The 7,885-nt window shown below is 36.1% G+C and overlaps 1 pseudogene; it reads left to right on the top strand.

Moving 5' to 3' along the window:
- The first annotated feature begins 5,164 nt into the window (after positions 1–5,164).
- LOC100951447 lies at positions 5,165–5,661 on the top strand (annotated as a pseudogene).
- Positions 5,662–7,885: the final 2,224 nt, after the last annotated feature.

The raw sequence follows: 7,885 nt of genomic DNA on the forward strand, positions 1-7,885 counted from the left end.
CATCTATAAATGCCTTTAGACACATTAAAACACTGAAAATTTGTTAGGTTTTTAGGAATACTGAAAATCTCCACTGCTACCTTCAGGGCCTCTAAATAAGATTCACCAATCTCATCATTAGCGTTTATATCGGTTGATCTCAACAGAGAAGAGGCAACTACCTTGAAAGGGCTTATCAAAGTCACCTCAGGGACTTCTTCCAGCTGCAATGGATATTTCCTTGAGCCCCTGCAGAGAAACCCAGATGCCCTCTGAGTAGAGGGAGGGGGTGGTATCACTTTCCTCTTCTCTCCTAAGAACTATGCCCTAGGGAGCCTCTCTCCCTGGTCACAGTGTGTTGTACATTTCAAGTAGATTAGGGCCAAGAAAAGAGTGAGAATCAAACAGTGATTTATATAACTGTTCACGTGAGGCTTCCACAGCAAAACAAATTTCTAATGACATGTCATTAGAAACAATACGTAGAGTGCTCTAACGAATTAATGAGACAAAGATTAAATTTTCAGCAAAAAAAAAAAAAAAAAAGTGAGCAACAGTAATAGAGGTGAAACTAAAGTTAGTAACAACTAGGGAACAAAATGTTTCAACCTCACCAGGACCTGAAAAAGGTAAAAATGTAAACTGTTCCCTGGGTCTGCTTTGACTTCTTCTCTGCCCAAGATGAAGGAGAAGATTTAACCTCCTGATGAGTGAAAAATGGACAAACTCTAGTAAACAATGATCTGCATGACCTTGGACATCGGTCAGTGAAGGACAGTGATCCTGAGAGATGGGAAACAGATGAGGTGAGGCACAAGTTACCCAGCTTATCACTTTGGGAGAGTTGCCGGGTCACAGCACAGAGAGGGAGATTCTGGCAGAGCCCCGCAGACTCTCTGTGTAGAAAAGACAGAGCACAGAGTATTGGGAGACCGAGACATTTAGAATGTGGGGCATAGAATAATGAGAAGGAGAAAGCTGAACAGACAAAGAGAGTTTCAGAAATCTGCACGGAGAGGTGCCCTGTCCAGTCTACAACCAAATACTCATCAGTACATGTGCATCAGGAGGCCAGCAGAGACCAGCAGAAGAATATCCTCAAAGGACTGGGTTAAACAGTGCCTAGCGCTCACACAGGGCGTATCCCACCAGCCAGACTGAATCCTTGGAGCATCATGTGGTGTATTCAGAAGAGACCTGCCCCAGTAGTGGAAAATTACTATATTTTGCCATATATATATATATATATAATATATATATATGTAAATACACCCACATTTTGAGTCCAAACTTTTTTATTTTAACTTCTTAATTCAAAATCTTATTTGTTTTTATTTTGGTACTTGTTTTTTTGTATCATAAAGGAATTTTGGCATTTATTTTTTAACATGTTAGGGTACAAGAAATTTTATGTAACGAATAATTACAAAACACAAAAATAAATGCAAGGTACAAGACATTTTATGTACTGACAATGAATTTATGATACTTATGCATTGTAGAAAGCCGACAGTTCTTCATCACTGTATAAGAAGTATCATCTTCTTTAATTTCTACATTACAAATGTCTTCTGAAGATTCACTTTCCTCATCCTGGTAAATTTCATCATCCTCAGTTCTATCCATAGCATGGCTGATGCCACCTTTTTTAAATGATTTCACAACCTTTCCTTCTTGACAGCATTCCACAATCTTAAGATCCAATGACAAACCTGGGCAATGGATGCAGTCTTGATTCTGCCTGTAGAAATTTTATCATTACCAGCTGACCGCATCCATGACATCCACTCTTTCTTCATTCAGGCCTTCAAGGGCTTGTTTACTGACATGTATTACATGAACAATGTCTTGCAGTTGGCTGGTTAGCCCAGATATCACAGCAAGTTGAGTTTTTAGGTTCACTGCAATTGCTTTTATATTTTGGGTAACACAGTCTTTCAAGCAATCAAAACCAAGCAAAGCTATTTTCTTAAGTAATCCTTGAGGCCTTCATGACCAGACTTTGTTAAAATGGATTTTCATGCCTTCTTCATTCATCCATCCTTTTTCATACATGTGGACAATAATTCCACTTGGAATCTTTTCTTTCAGAAATGATTTTTTCTTTTAAAGATGAACAGGGTGGTAGCCTTGTCCTACCTGCATGACAGGCTAGAACAGCAGTGAAAGGTGTTTTCTCATGTCCACCAGTTTTAACAGTCACAGTCTTTGCTCCTTTGATGACCGCCATTCTATCGGATGGCATATCAAATGTGAATGGGACCTTTTCCATATTGGTGATTTGGGACAAGTCTTTCAAAGATTTTATAACATAAGAATGAAATTCCAAAACTTGACTCTCAATAGGCTGCTGGGAGTTTGGGGCAAGTTTTGTTTCTGTCCTCATGCTCAGACCCTCTCTTCATAGAGTTAAAGCATCATTTAGATATCCCTGAGAATTTGCCAATGTTTTTTTCTCATGCTATCCTTTTATTCTCTTCTTGTATCATTTTGGTCAAAACAGAGATCCCAGGATGACACTGCTCCAGAATCCAGGTCTTCACCTTTTGTTCCACTTCTGGCCACTGTGGAGGTTTCCCTCCCATTGCCTCTGTCTTGCCACCTAAAGAGGCTTTCCTTCCTGTTGCCTCCACAATTTGATGATACTTTCTGTGGGAGGAGGTCCAAAGTGTCTCTCAGCAGCTCTGTTGCCATCCTCTTCAGCATATTTAATAACTGTTAGCTTAAATCTTGCAGTGTATGAAAACTATTTTGACATTTTTCTAAGGGATTTTCTAATACTTTTGTAAAAATATCAACTACATTGCTAGCTCCCACCAGAACAGTACAAAAAGAAAGATATCACTTTTTATTGATCAAAAATGTTTTTGTTGCAGGTTCATCACAAGTTCAACAAAACCAATTACACCTTCCAGGATATTATTTTACATATGGATATCATTATTTTTTTCTAGAGTTACACTTTTAATCCATAAGCATAAATAAAAAAATTTAAAACATTTATACAGGTATGGAATTGGTACCACACATGTATGATACATATCCTTATCTTTCCCTTAAAAATTTGGGCAAAAAAATGTGCATTACACACAGCAGTGTAAGATAGTCATTACCTGAAACAGCGCTCTGGTCCCATCTAATAAACCTCAAAAGCAAGATCTAAAAGTATCAACTTGTTTCCAAGTAATTTAACTGCATCCTGAATATAAACCCAAGACCCATAGGTGAATACAAGAATATTCACTACTCAACAAGGTCAACTTCACTGTGTCCAGAATCCAACCAAAAATTAAACAGTCATGCAACCAAGAAAGAAACTAAGACCCGTGATGAGAGAAATTAATCACACAGGTAATTAATCTAATACAGGCGTTGGAATTAGCAACTAAAGACATTAAAACAATTATTACAACTATATTATGTAGATTTAAGATGCTAAATAGAGACATAGACGATACTAAATAAAATCCTCAATATCAAACTTGTAGAGATAAATCCTGTAATGTGTGAGATGAAAACTAAGCTGCTGGGATTAACAGCAGAGTACACATCGCAAAAGGAAAATATTAGTGAACTTGAAGACACAGCAATAGAAACTATCTAATCCATAAGAGAAAATAGAATCATAAAAATAAACAGAGAATCAGGGAACTTTGGGACAACATCAAGCAGCTTAATAAACATGAAATTGGAGTCACCTAAGTACACATGGAGAGGGGAAGGGAGAAGAAGAAAATAAAGCACCAAATTTTTTCTAAATATGATAAAAACTGTAAATCCAGAGATCTAAGAATCTTAACTAATCTTTCTTATCCAAGCATAAGAAATAGGAAGACAATTCTAACGAGGTATATCATAATAGACTTATTCAAAACCAGTGATGAAGAAAAAAAACTTACAATTAGTCCAAGAAAAAAGATATGCTATATACAGAAAGGAAAAAAAGTATGACAGCAGCCATGTCACTGGAAAAAAATTCAAATGAGAAGAAAATAGAGTAGCATCTTTAAAATACTGAAGGAAATATGCTGTTAACCTAGAATTCTATACCCAGAGAAAATATCCTTCAAAACTAAAAGCTAATTAAAAACCATTTTAGACATGTAAAAGATCAAAAAGCTGGAATTTATTATCAGGTCCACACTACAAAAAATGTCAAGAAAGTCCTCAGACAGAAAGGAAATTACACAGATTGGAGAGATTAAAAAATGAAATTATGTGTAGATTAAATGTAATTGTTTTCATCACTTAAAGCTCCTGAAAAGATAGAGACTGTTTAAATTTAAATTGTAATAATGGAATATGAGCCTCCTACCATTTGTACAAAACTTCCTAACCCTAACAATAATAGCACAAAAGTTAGAAGGGGAGAAATAGAATTTGTTCTTATCCTCTATCTGAAGTAGTCAACTATCACTTTAACATAGACTCACATAATTAAAAAAAAATTAGGAAGAATGTGAAAGATTTGAAGACCACTATTAACCAACCTGACCTCATTGATATTTATAGACTACTCCATGAAACAAATGCAGAATACACAGTCTTCTCAAGTGCACACAGAGATATGTTAACCAGGTTAGGCCATTTTCTGAACCAATAACACATATCTCAATAAACTCAAAATGATGCAAGTCATATTGATTATGTTTGTGACCGCAGCAGAATTAAATTAAAACTTATAAACATGCTTGGAAAATCTCCAAATATATAGAAACAAAACACATACTTCCAAACAACTCATGAATCAGAGAAGAAACTAAAATTAGAAAGTATTTTCAACTGAATGACAATGAAAACACAAAATAACAGAATCTGTGGCATGCTGCTAAAGTAGGATTAGGAGGGTAATTTATAGCAATATTTAGTGGAAGCTTACGCCTATATCAGAAAAGAAGAAATGTCTCGGATCAGTGACCTCAGCTTCAACCTTAAGTAACAAGAAAAAGAATAGCAACTTAAGCCCACAGTAAGTAAAAGAAAGGAAATAATAATAAAGATCAGGGCATGAATTAATGAAACAAAAAATGATAAAAGAAAATCAATAAAACCAAGATCTAGTTGTTTGAGATCAGAAAATAGATTAACCTTTGCTCAGTGGCAAGATTCAGGTTGAGGGTTTGGCGGGCGCTGGTGAGTGGAGCCTGAGTGGCCAAAATCATTGGACTTTAAGGCAGGGCCTCTAAAGAGAATAATCACCACATTTATGGCAGGGATTTTGTGTACAGTAGTTCAGAGGCCATTAGGCAGACTACAGACTGTGACAAAGGGCGTGGAGTCTCTTGTTTGCACAGATTGGATTCATCACAAATTTACCAAGTCAAGAATTCCAGATAAAGTATTTCAGCCTTCACCTGCAGATCATGAAAAATATGGTGGGGATCCACAGAACCCCCATAACTGCATATTGTTACTAGAACAAGAAGCACAAAAAGATGTCCGTACTGGGAAAAAGATACAATAAAGATGCTTGGATTAGAAAAAGCATGTACCCCTCAAGTTCACAAGAATATCCCTTCAGTGAATGCAAAACTAAGAGTGGTCAAACATTTGATAAGAATCAAGCCCCTGAAGCTGCCACAAGGTCTTCCCACAGAGGCAGACATGTCTAACACATGTCTCAAGAGCACTGGAGGATGAGTAATACAGTGGCACCTGAAACCTGTGGGGCAGAAAAGTTAAGTCCTGATGCCAGAACAGCTTCAGATCAAACGATGCAAATTGTTTAAAATGATGAGAATGTTTTCATTAAAATAGATGTTAAATACCAGTCAAAAAAAAAATAGATTAACCTTTAACAAAATTCATAAGAAAAAAAAAAAAACTGCAATTGAAGTTCAAAACACTCCCACAAAGAAAACTCCAGGCCCAGATGGCTTCCTTAGTGAAACCCATCAAACATGGAAGGAAGAAATAATACTAATTCTATATAAACGTTTTCAGAAAACATTACACCAATACCGAATCCAAGACATTACTAGAAAACTTTAGGCCAATATCCCTCATAAACGCAGAAGCAAAAGTTCAGCAAATCAATTTCAACAGTGTTTTAAAAAAATAACAATACATCATGACCAAATGGATTTTATGCACGTTTGGTTTAATATTCAAAAATTTAGGTATGCAAGTTTGGTTTAATATTCAAAAAATTTTAGGTGTAATTCACCTTATTAGCAAACTTTAAGAAAACAACCTTCGATCATCTCAAACAATACATTTCCGATACAACTCTCAGCAAATTCGTAGTAGAAAGGAACTTCTTCAACCCCATAAAAGCATCCACTAATACAAAAAAAACCCCTGTAGATAAGTATCACATGTAATGGTAAATGAGTGACTCTCTCCCACAGAGAGAGAGTGGATGTCAGGAACAAGACAAAAGATGTCCAGTCTCACCACTTCTAAATAGCATTTTACTAGAGCTTCCAGCCAGTATAATGAGGCAAGAGAAGGAAATAAAAGTCACCTAGATTTGAAAAGAAGAAGCAAAGCTATCTTTAAATCAGAAGACAAGATCTTCTATGAAGAAAAATCTAATAGAAACTATGAAAAAATAAAAAGCTGCTAGAACTAGAAAGTGAATTTAGTAAGCTTACAAGATTCTATGTCAATATACAAAATAGAGTGTATTTCTATACACTAGCAACAAATTATCAGAAACTGAAATTTTAAAAATGACTATTTAAGGTAGCATCAAAAAGATAACAGATCATTCCAAGTACCAGCCAGGATGTGGAGAGACTAAAATTTTCACATACTGCTAGAAAGAATATAAAATGGCCCAACCACTTTAGAAAAATAGCTTGGTAATCTATCTCTTTCTTTTCTTTCTTTCTTTCTTTCTTTTTCTTTCAGACAGGGTCTGCTTTTTCACCCAGGCTAGAGTACAGTATCATAATCGTAGCTCTCTGCAGCCAACCTCAAACTGCTGGGCTAATCAATCCTCCTGACTCAGCCTCCTGAGTAGCTGAGACTCTTGGCACCCACCACCATGTCTAGCTATTTCTCTAAACGTTTTGTAGGGATGAGGGCTCCCTATAGTAATTTCTTAAAAAGTTAAACTCAGGTCAGGCATGGTGGCTCCTACCTGTAATTCCAGCACGTTGGGGATCACTTGAACTCAGGAGCTGAGACTAGCCTGGGCAACATAGCAAGACCCCATCTATACAAAAAAATACAATGAAAATTAGCCAGGCAGACACCTGTAATCCCTACTACTCAGAAAGCTAAGGCAGGAGGAACACTTGAGCCCAAGTTTAAGGATGCAGTGAGCTATGATCATGCCACTGCACTCCAGCCTGGGTGATAGAATGGGACCCTGTTCCAAAAAAAAAAATAAATAAATAAAGGTCAGTTTACACTACTCTATGATCCAGCCATTTCACTCCTAGGTATTGGCCAAGAAAAATGAAAACATATATATGCAAATATTTATAGCAGCTTTATTTGTAATAATCGATATCAGAAAGCAAGCCAAATTTCATCAAGAAATGAATGGATATAAAAATAATGGTATATCCACACAATGGAATACTTAGCAACAGAAGAGGAAGAACTATTGATATACGCTCTAGTATGAAGGACTTTCAATATTACGTTAAATGAAATAAGCTGGATCAAAAAGAATGCATAGTCTATGATTTATTTCGACTGTAACACTTTTAGGAAATGCAAAGTATTGTCCAATGATAGAAGCAGATCAGTTGGTGCCTGGGAATAGTGTAGGGGTGCGAAGCAAGACAGGCAGGAGGGAGAGATTACAAAGGAGCACGAGGAAACTTTTAGGAATGACAGGCATGGTCATTGGTTGTGGTGATGGTTTCATAGATAATGCATATCTCTAAACACATAAAATTGTACCCTTTAAATATATACAGTTCTTTGTATATAAATTATACTTTAATAA

Source organism: Otolemur garnettii, unplaced genomic scaffold (assembly GCF_000181295.1).
Source record: "Otolemur garnettii isolate 467f Iridium unplaced genomic scaffold, OtoGar3 scaffold00028, whole genome shotgun sequence".
NCBI lineage: Eukaryota > Metazoa > Chordata > Mammalia > Primates > Galagidae > Otolemur > Otolemur garnettii.